General features: G+C 52.7%; 1 protein-coding gene across 3 annotated transcripts in view; it reads right to left on the bottom strand.

Annotated features, from left to right (window-relative positions):
- Positions 1 to 17133, bottom strand: part of LDLRAD4 (low density lipoprotein receptor class A domain containing 4) — a 259259-nt gene that overhangs the window by 179339 nt on the left and 62787 nt on the right. Inside the window, exon 1 of one of the 3 annotated variants that reach the window (XM_089305405.1) lies at positions 11673 to 11708. The exons of the other annotated variants lie outside the window; for them this stretch is intronic. The gene's annotated coding sequence lies outside the window, so the exon portion shown is untranslated. Of the gene's footprint in view, positions 1 to 11672; positions 11709 to 17133 lie in introns of those variants that run through there. 3 annotated transcript variants of the gene reach the window in all.

The raw sequence follows: 17133 nt of genomic DNA, 5'->3' as shown, positions 1-17133 counted from the left end.
GGTTTAACATAAAAATGGATGACCTTACAGTTCTGGAGTTGAGGAGTCTGAAATGCGTCTCGCTGGGCTAACCAGGAGTCAGCAGGACGGTGCTTCTTCCCGATGCTCCAGGGACACAGTTTCCTGGCCTCCTCCACCCTCCAGAAGGTGCCCACGCTCCTTGGCTCTGGCCCCTTCCTCCATCTTCCAAGTCGGCAGTGGGAAGTGGCGCTCTCTCCACTTCATATCTCTCCAACCCTTTCTCCACGTCTCCCCTCCGATCACGGCCAGGAAAGGTTCCCAGCCTTGCAGGACTCCTGTATTTGGGCTTACTCGGATGGTCAGTGTGTCAAGATCTCTAACATGAATCATAGCTGTAAAGTCCCTTTTGCCAAGTAAGAGGGTATATTCACGGGCTCCAGGGGTCGAGACAGGAATATCTTTGGGCCATAAAAGGCATGAGACACATCTTATGGGATTAAATAAAAAAAAATGTCATGTATTTCAAAATACACAGGACTGCTCTCATGGATGTGTGTCTGATTTTCACCGGGCACAAGCTCCCACCCAGTCCCTGCTGATGAGTCTGGTCCAGTAGGAAGCTCAGGACAACACCTGGCTGAATGATCCGTGCCTAAGACACATTCCCCTCCCTCAGCTGCAGATGTGAAGTGAAGCCCTGCGCCACACACACAGGCAGACGGCACTGTTAAAGTAATGTGCAGCTTTTCTTCTCCGATGTTCAAGTTATTTTGCACCAAGGGCATTTGAATCCCTCATCACACAGATTCAGCACAACTGTACCACTGCTCCCGGCCACCAGACCCCTCCCTCGTGCACCCTCCCAGCCAGGACCTTCATCTTCTGTCTGCTGCAGTCTGGGTTCAGTTGGGGTTCAGTCTGGGTTCAGTTCCACTGCTTCATTTTTCAACAAGTAATGAGTGGATCACAACTCTCACCAGGAGGGAAAGCAAAGCAACCGCTGGAACCTATACTAACAGCAAATGCTGTGGTGCTGGAACACACTGTTTGTCAAAAACGCTCATGGATCCGCTCACTCAATTGACAGACAAGGGATTAAGCATCAGCCAAGTTCGCAGCACAGCAGGACAGAAGGCCCCCCACGGTGCAGCTCCCTCCTTCAGGGGCTTCCCAGCACTAGGGCAAGTAATGTGGGACTTCAGAGAGTCTGTGGGAAGACATAATTACAAGTTTTCTCTTGTGCAAAACATTTTGAAATCCATGTACAGGTGTTTTTTTTTTCACAGTCTGCACTGATTTTTGGAACACTTCTCACGAAAAAGCACTGAAACAAGCAAGCTGCAAAGCAGAGGGTGTAGTCTCACGCGATGGAGCAGAGCAAGCACTTCATACAGCGGTGGGTCCTGGGGAGGCTTCCCCAGGGAAGGCCTGGAGCTGGGCCACGAAGAGTCACAGGCGCTGCAGAGGTGATCTGAGGTCCTGCTGTGAGCCACAGCATTCAGAAAAAGCCACGTGGCTCCAGGACGTAGTGAGCGCCACAGCCCTGCCAGCCCACAATTTATTGTCTTCAGCCTGAGGTGTACCCAAACCAACACCGACAGCACCAACTAGGTATTTTCATGCATATATAATACGTTTTCCCATTTATGTTTGGAATGCTTTTATAAAGTGAAATTAAAACAAATGTATGTGGTTCATAACTGATTTATAAGTGTTTGTGTGGCACAGCGGGGTAAAGCCCTGGCCTGAAGCACCGGCATCCCATATGGGCGCCAGTTCTAGTCACGGCTGCTCCACTTCTGATCCAGCTCTCTGCTATGGCCTGGGAAAGCAATAGAAGATGGCCCAAGTTTTTGGGCCCCTGTACCCATGTGGAAGACCCGGAAGAAGCTCCTGGCTCCTGACTTCGGATCGGCTCAGCTCTGGCCGTTGCCTCCATCTGGGGAGTGAACCAGCAGATGGAAGACCTCTCTCTCTCTCTCTCTCTCTCTGTAACTTGGCCTTTCAAATAAATAAAATAATAAAAATAAATAAATAAAGTACCAACTCATGGATATCACTGATTTCTTTAAAAAGAAAACTGTATGTGTTCATTTACAAGTGTACGTGTGAGCAGACACACAAGATGTATTATGAATGTTACATCAAAAACCAACATGCACAGAGTGTCGACTATGTAGTAGGCTATGTGCTAGACACAGAGGGACCAAAAAAAATGCATAAAACACAGACCATGCTCTGGGAGGATTGATTCACAATCTAGCAGGAGAGAAATAATTGAGCAAACTCAACATGATACGGGCAGAGAAATGCAAGGGGTGACAGAGGAGCAAGGGAGAAAGAAAAGAACCCAGGGCGGCCCAAAGGCCAGGGTAGCTGGGTCACATGGTTTCTCAGTGGCACTGCTCACCCATAGCTGCTCAGAGCAGATGCTGGCGGGGATAAGCACCCCGGCTCAGGGGCGACACCTCACATGGGCCTGCACACTCAGAGAAAGGCCAGCTGTGAAAGAGGTGGGTTGTGTTCGTGTCCACTCTGTAGTCTCCCCCTTCCCAGGCAAAAATTATGCCAGTCCCTCACTTCCCCAACATTGTGACCATCTGACACAACTTCCACCTGGAGCTTTGACCAGTGTCTTGCCCAGGAGTCCATGACAAGATGGAAGATGGGTTCTTCCCACATCAGTGAAACACTCAATGCTCCCCACACTGTGGGAGCCAGCAAGAACATGTTCCTTCTAATAATGGAGAGGGCTCTGGGAGGACAGGTGCTCCTGTAAGGGGACCTGTCCACACGTCACATGGAAATGAAAGGAATCACATACTGGAGGCTTATTAAATAGGCTTATTTCAAATATGTTTGCTTTATCATTTGAAAATACACAGCTGTAATCTATCATCCGTTCATCTTCGCAGCACCAGCATTTGTTCAGTTTACATTACATCACCGCAGTCGGCACTCAGTAGAAGAAAGGGAGTTGGTGGCCAGGCTTCCTGGCGTCCTCCCTGGAGGTACACAGCAGCGGGGAGGAGGTGTTCACTCCGCCCCAGTCACAGGGAGAGGTAGTGACTCTGTCCCTGCTCTTGTACTCCAGCCTTAAGCACATGTAGGAGTCCCTGAACCCAGAGGGAGATGCCCGGGCCATGGAAGGATGCTGAGATGCTCCTCGTATTTCTCCACCTACTTGGTCAGGCGCAGGTGGTACTGTGGGCTGCACCTCTTCTCACTCGGCTGTCCAGTCCATTTTCAGGGCTGTCCTGGGCTTTGCAGATATCATGTCAAACTCAGTAAAAAGCACCCACATCACACACAACACAGTGAATTGCTGGCTGGGCTTTCACTTTTTTTTTTTTTTTTAGATTTATTCATTTATTTGAGAGGCAGAGTCACAGACAGAGAGAAGGAGAGACAGAGAGAAAGGTCTTCTATCCGCTGTTCACTCCCCAAATGGCTGCAAAGTCCAGAAGTAAGCTGATCGGAAGCCAGGAGCCAGGAGCTTGTTCTGGGTCTCCCATGCAGGTGCAGGGACTCACACACTTGGACCATCTTCCACTGTTTTCCCAGGCCATATGCAGACAGCTGGATCAGAAAACAGCAGGGGCCGGTTCCACAGCATAATGGGTAAAGCCACTGCCTGCAGTGCTGGCATCCCATATGGGCGCCAGTTCGGGACCCGGCTGCTCCTCTTCTGATCCAGCTCTCTGCTGTGGCCTGGGAAAGCAGTAGAAGATGGCCCAAGTCCTTGAGCCCTGAACCCACATGGGAGACCCAGAAGAAGCTCCTGGCTCCTGGCTTCAGATCGGCACAGCTCTGGCAGTTGCGGCCAGTTGGGGAGTGAACCAGTGGATGGAAGACCTCTCTCTCTCTGCCTCTCCTTGTCTCTCTGTGTAACTCTGACTTTCAAAAAATAAATAAATAAATCTTTTTAAAAAATAGAAAAAAGAACAGCAGCCTGTCTCAAACGAGTGCCCATATGGGATGCCAGCACCACAGGTGGAGGGTTAAGCCTATTACGCCACGGCATTAGTCCCTGTGCTTTTACATTTGGATCAGATTTCATAAAAAGTGTCCATTATAACTTGGCAGTTGTCTCTTCCTACCTTGGAAACAGTGTGATTTTTTTTCCCCAGGTCTATAATATTTGTGTAGGCCTTCAAAAAACTGGGAGACCTACTAAAGTTCCCAAAACAAACACCCTGGTCTTGGTGCCAGGATAGGCACTGGCACTGCAGCTCCTCTGCCAAGCTGCTGGTCCCTCCCAGGCAATGCTCCCCTTCTCCAGCCCCAGCTCAGGTTTCCCAGCATGGTCTCTACTTCCTTTGGAGGTACACAATTCACACTGCTTGGAATGCTGTGTTCAACCACTCAACAAACTGATGGAGGACGCCACATCCAGCCCTGCCTGCGCCTCCGCGGGTACCTGATGAAGGGATGAAGGCAGAAGCAGCATGGGCCGTTTCCCTGGACTCAGGGTTGAACCAGGTCCCAAGGCAACACCAACCTTCTGGGTGCCGACGTCTGCCACAGGAACGCAGTGCCTTCTGGATGAAGCCAGGCCCTTCCTCACTCACCTGTGCCAGCTGCCTGGACCTGGAGCTTAGCTGAACTCCCCATCTGGGCTGGGCACGCCGTACTGCCACCCGCCCTCCCTGCAGCGTGCAAGACACTGCCAGCCCCGGCCACAGAAAGCACCTGGCTGTCTTCTCCACTCACTCTGTGTGTTTCACACAATCTGATTTCTGCACAGTGAGAGCACATAAATACAGAGGTGGAGTGCTTTGGAACTAATTAAGAGCAGGGATGATTGAGAGAATGGAGTCATTTGTCAATATGAGCCAGGAAACCCATGCAGGACAAAACTGAAATGCCAGCCCCACAATCTAATTGAGTTTAATCAGATATTAAACCGCATCTGAGGCTGGCATTGAGGGGCTGCAGGCTCAGCTGCCACTTGCAACACCGGCATTCCATACTGGAGTGCTGGTTTGAGTCCTGGCTGCTCCACTTCTGATCCAGCTCCCTGCTAACACACCTGGGAAAGCAGCAGGAGATGGCCCAAGTGTTTGGCCCCTGCTGTCTCCATGGGAGATTCGGATGGAGTTCTGGGCTCCTAGCTTCTGCCTGGCCTGGCACCAGCGGACACAGCCATTTGAGGAGTGAACCAGCGGATGAAAGACCTCTCTCTCTCTTTCTCTTTCTGTCTCTCCCTCTTTCTCTGTCACTCTGCCCTTCAAATAAATCAAATCTTTTAAAAAAAAAATGCATGCCACCATCTCTGCATAAACACTGTCCTCATGTGCATGCCAACAGTCCGGTTGCAGGGGTTGCTCACATGCACAGCAGTCCATTCAGGACGGCAGGCAGATGTCCCTTCTGGAGAGCCAGGAGGCAGGGAACAGAGAGGAGCCGGACGCAGCGGCGGCGAGCTGCACAGCCACCATGCCGTGTGCACGCAGTAGTCGCGCAGGAACGAACATCTGCAGCACCCGCCCGAGAGCTCCCACAGCCGTTCGCACATTTCAACGCTGCGATCGCAGCTTCTTATTCCCACCGAGGTGCTCTGAGGCGCCAGACTCCAGATTCACACGTTGCGTCATTACTGTCCCCAGTGAACAGATGACACAGCAGTATCGGGGATGGGGTTGCGAGGCAGTGAGAAGGGTTAACAGCGGGAAAGGCAGACGGAGCGCCTGGCACACCGCGGGGAAGGGATGGGCGCCGGAGGAGGCTCCCACTACTTGGTAGACGCTTTGTGCCCTGATGAATACCTCTCCCGAAAACCTGAAAATGATCACGTTCTTTACAAAGAAACACCTCTCTTGGCTAAATGTGGCGTGCAATATTTATCTCATTAAAGTTACTACCAGTAAAGTCACTGATTCAGAATGTGTCCTTGAGTCACCAGGGACTCTGGGGAATCAACCTGCCTGCGTCACCGGCAGACGGAGAAAACCCAGGCCGCAAGTGTTAATGCACGAAGGTCACTGCACAGGGAGCAGAGCTGCTGCATCTTTATTTTAACTCATTCTGGTGACACGGCGAACACAAGACTCCACTGTGATCAGCGAAACAAACAAGCTTCAGTGCTGGGTCTCCAAGAAAAATACCATGAAGGGTCCCACCGCGACCCCCCAGCCTTACACCCCAAGTCCACATGTGGACCCCAGAACAACTCCCATGCCTGCTGATTTCCACAGGGCATGCAGGTGTTCATATACCCAATGACAGGAGCAAAGCAAAACAAGGCCACCACTTTGTATTTGTAAAGGACATTAACAGCTAGACCCCAACTCCCTGGCTGCTCAGCTGTTCTTATGCACATAATAAAACCCCACATGCACACAATAAAACTGCCATCTGAAGTGCCGACATCCCATGTGGGTGCTGGTTCGAGTCCCGGCTCCTCCACTTCTGATCCAGCTCTCTGCTATGGCCTGGGAAAGCAGGAGAAGATGGTCCAAGTCCTTGGGCCCCTGCACCAACATGGGAGACCCGGAAGAAGCTCTTGGCTCCTGGTTCCAGATCAGGGCATCTCCAGCCATTGAGGCCATCTGGGGAGTGAACCAGCGGATGGAAGACCTCTCACCGTCTCTGCCTCTGCCTCTCTAACTCTGCCTTTCAAACAAATAAATAAATCTTAAAAAAAAAAAAAAACAAAAAAAAACCATGACACATGCATTCATTCCTCTGCACACCTGCCTTGGGGCCCCACCTCTGGCCTCAGGAAATATCCCATCCCAAAACCCTTTCACTGCCCCTGGTCACTCACACTGAGAGGCAGGCATCCCCACAGCCACCTCAATGCCATCGCTGACTGGGACCTGGGACCCCACTGCCTCCAGCCTTCTCTGGACATTCTCATGCAGGTCACCCTCACTCATGGCCAGAGGCCGAGACTGGACTCACTGCTGCTGCTCTCCCTGCTGTAAGGAGGGGACACCGCGAGTTCCCCTAATACTTGGCTGTCGTGACAATTAACTGAGCTGCATCAGATAAAGCCCCTAGCGCTCAGCAAATCTCAACTTCACACAATTGTCGGGAGAGAAGTTCCAGTGCACAGAAAGGGCTTTGGAAAGTTACAAAGTACAGGAGCTGGCATTTTGGTGCAGCGGATTAAGGCAGTGCCCGCAAAACCCCTCATCTCTTATCAGAGTGCTGGTTCAAGACCCAGCTGCTCCACTTCTAATCCAGCTTCCTGCTAACATGCCTAGGGAAGTGGCGGAGGATGGCCCAAGTGCTTGGGCTACTGCCACCCATATAGGAGACCTGGTAGGAGTTCCAGGCTCCACTTCAGCCTAGCTCAGCCCTGAATTTTATAACCATTTGGGGATAAATCAGTGGATGGAGGATCTCTCTCTCTCTCTCTCTCTCTCTCTCTCCCTCTCCTCCCCCCCCCCCCCCCGTTGCTCTGCCTTTCAAATACATAAATAAATCTTTGGCTGTGATGACAGGGATGCCTTCCTTCCCAAGCACAGGGCCCCAGCATGCTGCCAGGTGCTGCCTGGGCCCTGAGAGCACAGAAGTGAGGGATGGCCAGGGAGCCACAGAGGCTCCACTCCTGGCGACACCTCCTAGACAGGTGCACTCGGGCTTCTTCCCCGTTCCTCTCCTGAAGGGCTCTCACACTGATTCTCTAGACACGCTCTGACACGATCGGTCTGGGCAACAACACGACCTCTAAACCTTGCTAAAAAGGTGCTGCGCCTGGTGCGTGTGCAGGTGGTGGGGACGGCCCTCCGCCAACCTTCCCCGCTCCCAGGATACTCGCACTGGGCTGACCTGGAGGCCACCTAGCCTGTTCTACAGGGATGAGTTCTTTTGTCTCTGTCACTGCCTGACCTGGAGAGAGTGAGAGGACAGCGGGAAGAGGACTGACCTAGGAGACGGGAAGCACTGTGAGAGTGGCAATGTGCCCCCCTCCAAATCCATACACTGAAATTTTCAAACCTCAAGGAGGCTACGGTACTAGGAGGCAGGGCTTTAGCCCCTATGAGTGCAATCACTGCCCTTATGAGAGGGACCCCAGAGAGATTCCCCAACCTGGCCCCCACGTGAGGATGCAGCAGAAGCCAGGTCCTGCTCAGACCTGAACGCACCAGCTTCCCAGCCTCCAGGGAGGGGGAGGCAAACGTTTGCAAGCCACCCAGTCTCGGGCGTTCTGTGATGGCAGCTCAGACGCAGCCACACACACATATTACAGTCTCGGCCAAGGACTGCTGTGACCTTGAGAAGGTGATCTGACCTCTCCAGGTTCCCGTTTCCTTGTCTGTGGGGTGGTCATAAAGATCTCCCAGCACATCACTGCTTTGTGTCCCTGCCGCACCCTCTTGCTCAAAACCCTTCAATACCTTCCTTCAGGATGGAGAAAAAAATACTGTTTGGCATCACCTCATTGGCTATGCATACCCTGACCCCACCCACCTTCCTGGGGCTGCCCCTCCAAACCAGTCTCATCTCCATGTAAGCTGGCTCACCATGGCAATCCCTACAATGTGACAATTGCTACTGTGGCATCTCTGCTCACCTGTTTCCCCAGCTGGACTCCTGTCCCTCCTGCCATGCTGCCTGGGGGGTGGTGAGACTCCTCCACACCCCCACCCACGAGGATGTCTCTCCTGAACACCCAGGCTCCCAGAGATTGTCCACACCTGTCTGCCACCCATGGGCATGGCTATCCTGACCTGCACGTTCATGGATCATCTCAAGTGCGGAAAAAGCCAGAGGTCTCATGTGGACATCCTGCACATTCTGTACCCATGCACCTAGCCCAGCCCTGGGCCTCTCGCAGGGTCAACACTCACAAAAACACCTCCATGCAACTGATGTAAACAAGTGACATTCTGCTGCTCTTCAGAATGTCACTTTCTGCCCTAACCACCCCACTCATGTTTTCACTATGACACTCTCCAGCCTGGAGCTTTTTCCGGGTCTCCCACGTGGGTACAGGGGCGTGAGCAGTTGGGCCATTCTCCACTGCTTTCCCAGGCACATCAGCAAGGAGCTGAATTGGAACTGGAACATCCAGGTCTTGAACCGGGGCCCATATGGGATGCCAGTGTCGCAGGCAGAGGCTTAACCTGAACACACTGCAGCACCAGTCCCCCAGACACTAACTTTCAACAAAACTCTATCTTCCCACAACTTCCAAGGAATTAGTCCTGAAGTCTTGTTTGTTGCTAGGAGAAGCAAATGGCACTGACCCCAGTTCCTGTCATTTACGGTTAAAATATCAGAACGTGGGCACAGACAGGGGGCCACAGCCGCCTGAGGAGGCAGGGACCACCGGCTTCTGATGGCCTCTCGGCGGGGCGAGCAGGAGACACCCAGAGGTGTGAAACCATCAAGACACTTAAAAGGAGGCAGGCATGCAATAGCTTGGTTTCTTCCAACCCCTCTCTCCTTGGAACTGGCCACACTGGGCACAGCTGTCTTCTAAGCATAGGTAAGAGGAAGAAGGCACCTCTGTGGACTGCATTCTCCTTGGTTGTGTTCTAGGGACAACCATGCAAAGTCAGACTCAGCCCAAGTGACAGAAGGGAAATGGGCTTCCCTGCCTTGCTCACCACTGTCCCCAGGGCCAAGAAAAGCCTGCTGGGCATCCAGCTTTCACCTGTACTGTGCCAGGAATCCTACCCGGCCTTCCCGAGACACCTGGGCATAAAAGGCTCAGAGGGTCGGGTATGATGCTATGATGTAGTAGGCTAAGCCTCTGCCTGCAGTGCCAGCATCTCATATGTGAGCTGGTTCTTGTCCCAGCTGCTCCTCTTCCAATCCAGCTCCCTGCTGATGGCCTGGGAAAGCAACGGAAGATAACCCAAGTGCTCGGGCCCCTGTACCCATGTCGGAGACCCAGAAGAAGCTCCTGGCTTCTGGCTTCAGATTGGGCCAACTCTGCCATTTGGGGAGTGAACCACAAATGGAAGACCTCTCTCTGTCTCTCTCTCTCTCTCTCTCTCTCTATGTATAACTCTACCTCTCAACTAAATAAAATCTTAAAAAAAAAAAAAAAAGGCTCAGAGGGTCAGCTCAAGCTCTTTTCTCTCCCAATTTTGAGAATGAAATGACAGCCATGCAACACACCCCAGACCAACTAAAGATGAAAAGAGGAAGGAGCAGCACGCATCCACCTGCTGGCAGGGCCCTGCTCACAGAGGCACGGGGGACATGGTATTCTGCTAGCCAAGAGGCACACAGGGCTCACCCCATCCCCATCTCAGGAGCCAGACATGGCGGCTCCACCTCATACTCCTCCACGCACAAGTTAACAACAACCAAGAGGCGTAGGCTTCTGGCTGTGCAGGTGGCTCCTGAGGCCGTCCATGCCCGGGGGCCCAGCTCACATCCTGGCACAGCACCTCACTGCTCCCAGTGTGTCATCCCGAGGGTGGGAGCATGTATGCTCTACAGTGATCCTAATAGAGCCAAGGGCAAGGGCCTTGGGGACAGAAGACACCTTCCCGAAAGGCCACTGTGCTTTCGAGGGGGCCTCTGGAACAGCGCCAGACTCACTCGCTGCTTACAGCCGTGGGCTCCTGAACCATACCGCATCTTCCTTCCTCCCCAGTAACTGTCCACGTTCACAGTGTTTGTCGCCTCTGATTTCCCTTTTCTTCCTAGGAAGGAAGAGGCGCAAAAACAAACAAACAAAAACACCTCTTCCCTCTGCTGCTAGTTCTTGGGACACAACAAGAATGAACACTCCAAACATGAGGGGCCCGCCTTTCCATATCCGAAGTCTATGCCAGCGTCTCCACTGGGACCCGACCGGAAGAGCCACCATTCAGAAGGATGGCCCTCAGGGGAGCACCGTGCCTCCACACTGCATGTCACATTGGGGTTGGCTCTGAATTGTAGCTTTGTCTTTGCAATTACTCAGAGTCCCTCACTATGTACTCTTCTGGGTAATTCTGGAGGCATATTCACACACATAACACATGACTATCAAAGCAAACAACAAAGCTCTCCCCATCTTATTCGCAAAGACCCATCACCTTGGCCGCGGGCCCCCAGCCATTCACCCCACTGTCCTGACGGCGACATCCCACCCCCAGCCACCCCCACGCTGGGGCTGTTGTGAGGAGACACCGACTGATGACGTTGCGGAAGCTCCATTCCCGGCACCCAGGCAATCATGAGCAGCATTGTCACGATTATCCACGCGCAGCCAAGCATGGCACTTAGGAGACTTTTACAGGTGCAATTCAGCTTCAGGAAGTTCTCAGAAATCCCTAGCAGGAGAAAGCTGGCCAATGGGTGCCTGAGAGCTTCCAAACCCAGAGACTAAACCCTAGGAAATGAACAGTCAAGCCCAGCAGTTTCGACTACAGCATTACTGGGTTCATCAATAGACACCATTAACCTAGGTCACCTGCTGGCCTGCGTACCTGTTCTAAGGATACATGCCAACGCCCTCCTCCCTACCACAGCCCTTTGCAGGAGCCCAGGCCTGGACCACGGCGTTGCACATGCCGTGGAGGGGCGCAATTGCATCACGAGCTTTACCATATTACCACTGAGTCCTTTCACACTCTCCTCAACGCCTAATAATTGTCAAGTTTGCACCAAAATTGATCAGTAACAGAGGGCCTTTTCTCTGAACTCCCCCTCCCTGAGTCACCTCCCAGCCCCGCTGCCTCCCCCAGGAGGCGGGATTGGCATTGATTTCTATCTGATTACAGGAGAGCTTGCCCTGACTTTCCCCAGTTACTTACGCTGGCGTCTCAATGCGTGTCCTTGGAGACCGGGGCACCGCTCAGGCAGAGAGCGTCTAGACAGTATTCATGACCCATCTGTCTGGCACGGCCCAGCGGATGGCAAACTCTATTAGAACTGAAACCATTTTTTCCCTCCTCCTCCTCCCGTCCCTTTTTCCCTTTGCAAAGCAGGAATCTGACACTGAAAATTACTATCATTGTTGCAATTCTCAAAATAGCACCACCAGACTTTCATTAACATCCACGCTAGACTACTAAATATTTAAAGAAGTGGATAAATTTCATCTGAAGTGGGACAGCCCTGCACACATGAAAGCAGTCACAAAATCAAAATGTAAATCTAAGAGGTTGTTTTTATCTGTGTAAATTTAGTGTCACAGCAGGAGGAAATGATGCCTAGGGTTTATTAAAACTCTCCCTCCCGTTTGTTCTCTGCTTTTGTTTATTTGAAAAGGCAGAATTACGGTTCAAGCCCCTACAAGATTTTAATTGATCCGAAGAGCAACTCGGGGAAACAAAGGCAGCAAACAAAAGGGGCAGGGCGAGGGGGCAGAGGGGGCTGAGGGGAGGATGTGGGGAAGGAGCTGGGGCCAGGCTGGCTCCCCCCACCCCTGGCACCCAGGTGGAAGCCTGTTGCCCATGACAACCCTCTGCAACCTGACCCCACAGGGCTCCCAGGGAGCCCACAGACGTGCATGCCCCGCCCCACCTGACCTTGTTTAAATACCACCTCGGATCATTTTCACACTAGTCAATGAGTGTTTCCATGCGGATTCTTTTCTCTTAAGTTGCAAAAGGGGGCAGGGGAGCCTTTCAAAAGAACACAGCCTGCTCTGGATGACAGCCTGATTCAACACCAGTGGCCGCTGCCACTGTACTCCACCAAGTGGGAACGAAGCAGGTGGCAGCTTCAAGCTCCCACCCGTTCCCCACTCCCACGACAGCACCACAAACTGGAAGACCCTCATCCTACAGCCCGCCCTGCCTTAGGCCCAGGAGGCAGGCACTCACTCTATTAGCACAGCTGAAGCAGACCCAAGGGGCCTGCAGAGCTCATACGGGAGCCAAGGGGGAGTGAGGGTCTGGAGCTAAGCCCCGATGTCTGGCCAGGGCAGGCTCTGGCTGCTCATGGCAGGTGGAGGGGGAGTGTTGTCATTCAGTTCTCTCAGCTTCACAAAGTCACTGCACCCATCCTCCTGATGAGAAAGGTGAGCCGGAGGGGGCCTGGGTGCCCCTCCCCCCAATCACATAGGTAATATGTGCACAGACAGAAGAAGAGACGGTTTATCAATTAGCAGAGGAAGCCTCCAGGAACTCTGCATAATCAATGATCCCTGACACACGGGCTCCGAAGCTAATCTTTCAAAATCTACTTGAAAATCCAGCATGGAGCCAAGACGATCATGATCTCGGTATCAATCAGAGGACCGCTCCTGGAGCACTGGTTTCCATGGCCTCTCAGGATGGCAGTTGGTTTGATCTCTACCCTGACTCTAAAAACCTTTTAGAAACTGATGAGCAAACCCCGCTTATGAGAAAAATACCATGGGAGAAAAAAAAAACAACCAACCAAACAAGCAAAAAAACCCAAAGGAAAACCAAACTCAAACTCATGGCCCGAGTTCAATATCCCAGCAGCTGTGTGCTCTGGCCAGAGGCTCCAAATAAATGACCTCAGCTCACTGAGCACTGTGCTCATGGGAAAGCTTGCAGGATGGCTGTGAAAGAGGGATGAGGGGTCGGCACTGTGGCATAGCGGGTAAAGCCGCCACCTGCAGTGCCTGCATCCCATATGGGCGCCGGTTTGAGTCCCAGCTGCTCCACTTCTGATCCAGCTCTCTGCTATGGCCTGGGAAAGCAGTGGGAGATGGCTTAAGTTCTTGGGCCCCTGCACCCATATGGGAGACCTGGAAGAAGCTCCTGGATCTTGGCTTCGGATTGGTGCAGCTCTGGGCATTGTGGCCATCTGGGGAGTGAACCAGAGGATGGAAGACCCTCCCTGCCCCGCCTCTTTGTAACTCTTTCAAATAAAATAATCTTTAAAGAGAGAGAGATAAAATCATGCATGTACAACGAACACCAGCACCTATCCCATCTCATCCCCGGCCCAGCCTCAGCAAGCAGCGGCTGCAGGAATGAAACTCAGGACCTAATCGTCTACACTGCAGCTGACAGCCTGGGAACCTAATTGTATTCACTACTTTGCATCCACAGGAGAACATGTCCTCCCTCTAGCACAGAATGGGGACCTTCTCCAGTATGGCCCTGGGAAGTTTGTCCTTAGAAACCCTCCCACTCGTTAATGTAGTAAAGAGAAATGGGTATGACAGTTTTGCAAGCAAGCCCCTAATGACCGACATAGGTAATGTCACACAGCAGAGAAAGGACCACATGTCTCCTAAGGACAGGTGGCTGCACCTGGTGAGTAGTGTCTCTGTCTCTCTGTCCCTCTGTGTGTCATAAACACACACACACACACACACACACACGACATTCACACCTGATCTCTCCCGGCCTCTAGACCTAGTGGCAGGAGCAATAAGGGGACAGAGGAGCACATTGGTGACTCCCTGGGAAAGCAGGCAGCAAAGCACAGAGTGTGGAGCAGACAGTCCAGGTCCTTCCACCACAAACAAGAAGAACGGGAAGGGAGAAGGAGGAAGAAGAGCCAAGGGAAGAGAGGCACACAGGGAGGAAGAAGCTTTAGAGCAAAACCCTCTGGAGGAACACATCATCCCAACACAGTGCCTGGCACTGCCCTGGATCCCGGTCCAAACACGCAAGCTGCAAACACAGCAAATGAAAACACACACTTGCAAGACAGTCAAACCACCTCTAGAAGCGTCATCTGAGGGCAGTAGAGAATCCCTGAGAACATTCACCGAAATGCCTGTAGCAAAGAAGGGAAACGTCTGGCATTTGTGAGCCCTGCTCACACAGAGGTTTCCTATGTGGCCAGGAGCCTGGGGTCCCAAAATGCTCCCAATACCTAGAAGGAGGCAGGAGAGGGCAGTCACAGAGGGGTGCCCAAAGCTGGCTCATGTCTCGAGCCTCCGTGATGAGTGCAGTGCGTGACCCTTTGCCAGGGCAACGAGGAAGGTGGGACGGGAGGGTCTGGGAGCGGAGACCATCAGCTTAGACTGGAATACGTTAGACTGTATCGGATTTGGTTATTACCCTAAATGACCTTTTGGAGGTGGAGAGAGTTCCTTTTTGGAAACAGTCGTAAAGTTAAGATCCCAGCTTAATTGGGTACACTTTATTAGCTCCAGTTCATTTGATTCTGAGAATCAGCTTTATGAGGCCTCCGGTGAAGAAAGCAGCACCCCCCCCCCCCCCAAGGACACGCACGCTCCACTCCCCACTTTCCTGAATCAGATCCTCCCAGCTAATTGGAAATTCCACTGAAGCTGAAAGTGCAGAGCTGTTCCCACCGCCAGCAGCTGCTTTTCAACCCTGGGCTCCCCCAGTGAGGTCCAGTGGCACCAGTTTCCCCGCAGTGAGTGCCTGGGGAGGGGCTGCCAAGACTTTTGGCGCACACAGCTCTTCCCAAATTGTACTGACTCCTCCATGATCACTTCTGGGAAGCAGGAGGAATTCTGCCCACCACCCCCCCCCCAACATGGGGCAAAGGGGCTTTGAAAATACAGCACCATGGGCACTGGGGACTGGGCAGGAATGGCAGGCAGCGGTCAAGGAGGGGAGCCGAGGTGTGGCAATGCCAGGGCCAGGTGTCCTGGCAGAGCAGGCCTGGAGGCAGAGGTAGGGCTCCTCTGCGGTGCTACCACTCTCCCACCCTATCTCACGCTGCCCCCGCCTCCTCTCAGGTTGGCCTGCCTTGCTCTTGTCCCAGGACAGTGCCGATCTTCGCTGCCACTCCACACTCCCGCTGTTTCAGGCCCTGGCACTCTATCCCTCCCTCCTGCCATCCAACGCACTGCCTCCATGAAGGCACCCTGAGTGTTGTCCAGCTACAATGAGTCACTCAAGTCCCTGCAGGGGCCTCTGCTATCATTAGGATCTCTAGCTGCAGCAAATATCAAATGAGAGACAGAGATGACCAGGCCATCTGAGCCATGGCCTGTGCCCAGCGCCATCAGCATGGACAGAAACTTCATTCCAACTCATCTGAAAATCCAGAAGCGTCCACCTTGCTTCAACCTGAGTGCACTCAAACAGCAGGGCACTGAATATTTCCTTCAGGCAGGAACAAAGCAGATCAAATAAGCCAATCTTGTTCTCAAACAGGCACAAGGAAGAGGCACTATTTGTTTTTCTGGAGAGTGGCATTTTGCAGGCAAGGACTCCTATGACACTGGATTTCTTCAAGGTGGAGAAGAGGGGGAACCTTGGGGTCAGCGTTAGCCCTCTGTGAAAGGCACAGTGTCCATCTGTATGACAGGGGAGGGGTGCACTGGTAGAGGACCTAACAGAAAACAGGCATCATCAACTAAAACCCACTTACTTCGTCTACGGCTTGCCGTGCAGCTATTATCAAGAAGGAACACGGCCTTTCTTCCCCATCTCTGTCTCCTGATAGGATTAGAATAGCCACTCATCAGCAAAGGGCAAGGAGGTTCCTAACCACGGAGAACAGACCAGCTCCGACAGACCCAGAGGAAGCGTAACTCATGCGCCTGTGGAAACCCAGAGGAAGCAGCACAGGGGCAGCTGCTGGCCAGGTCACAACAGCCGACCTTGGCTGGCAGGCCTCCCAGGGAGACTTCCTCAGGGGACAGAAAGGGTGGGGAAATCTCAGCACCTCTGGGGATGCACTTACCTCTCTACACTTGGGGACCCCTGTTCTACGTGAAGAGTGACCTCAACACAAAGGCAAACATCACAGAGTCGTGGGGATCACCTCCCCAAGGAATGGCCAAGCTTGAGCTGTGATGACGACAGCAACAATGGAGACTATGCTTCCCACATGTACTATCTCATTTAAACCCTCATGGCCAGGGCTGGGTGAAGGTGCCACCTGCAACACCAGGATCTTGTATGAGCAACAGTTTGAGATCCTGCTGCTCCACTTCCTATCCAGCTCCCTGCTAAGGCAACCAGGAAGGCAGCAGAAGACGAGCCCAGTACTTGGGCCCCTGCCACCCAGGTGGGAGACCCAGATGGAGTCTGGCCTGGTCCAGCCCCAGCCATCACAGCCATCTGGGGAGTGAACCAGTGGATGGCAGATGTCTCTGTAACTTTCAAATAAATAAATAAAATATTTAAAAAATAAAAACCTCATGGCACCTGGCAGCATTTGGCACAATGGTTAAGATGCTGCCTGGGACACCCACAGCCCATGTCAGAGGGCCTGGGTTTGAGTCCTGGCTCTGTTTCTAATTCCACCACCACCACTTGAGTAGGTTCCTGCACACTTGGGAGGACATTGGAGAGTGAGAGCATCGAGGCCAAGCCAGATCTGGAGAGAACCAGAGTCGCAGCACAGTCGACGGCCTGT

Source organism: Oryctolagus cuniculus, chromosome 10 (assembly GCF_051225735.1).
Source record: "Oryctolagus cuniculus isolate XC-2025 breed Fujian yellow rabbit chromosome 10, ASM5122573v1, whole genome shotgun sequence".
Taxonomy (NCBI): domain Eukaryota; kingdom Metazoa; phylum Chordata; class Mammalia; order Lagomorpha; family Leporidae; genus Oryctolagus; species Oryctolagus cuniculus.
The sequence above is the reverse complement of the archived record's forward strand: the minus strand, read 5'-3'. Positions and strand labels throughout refer to the sequence as shown.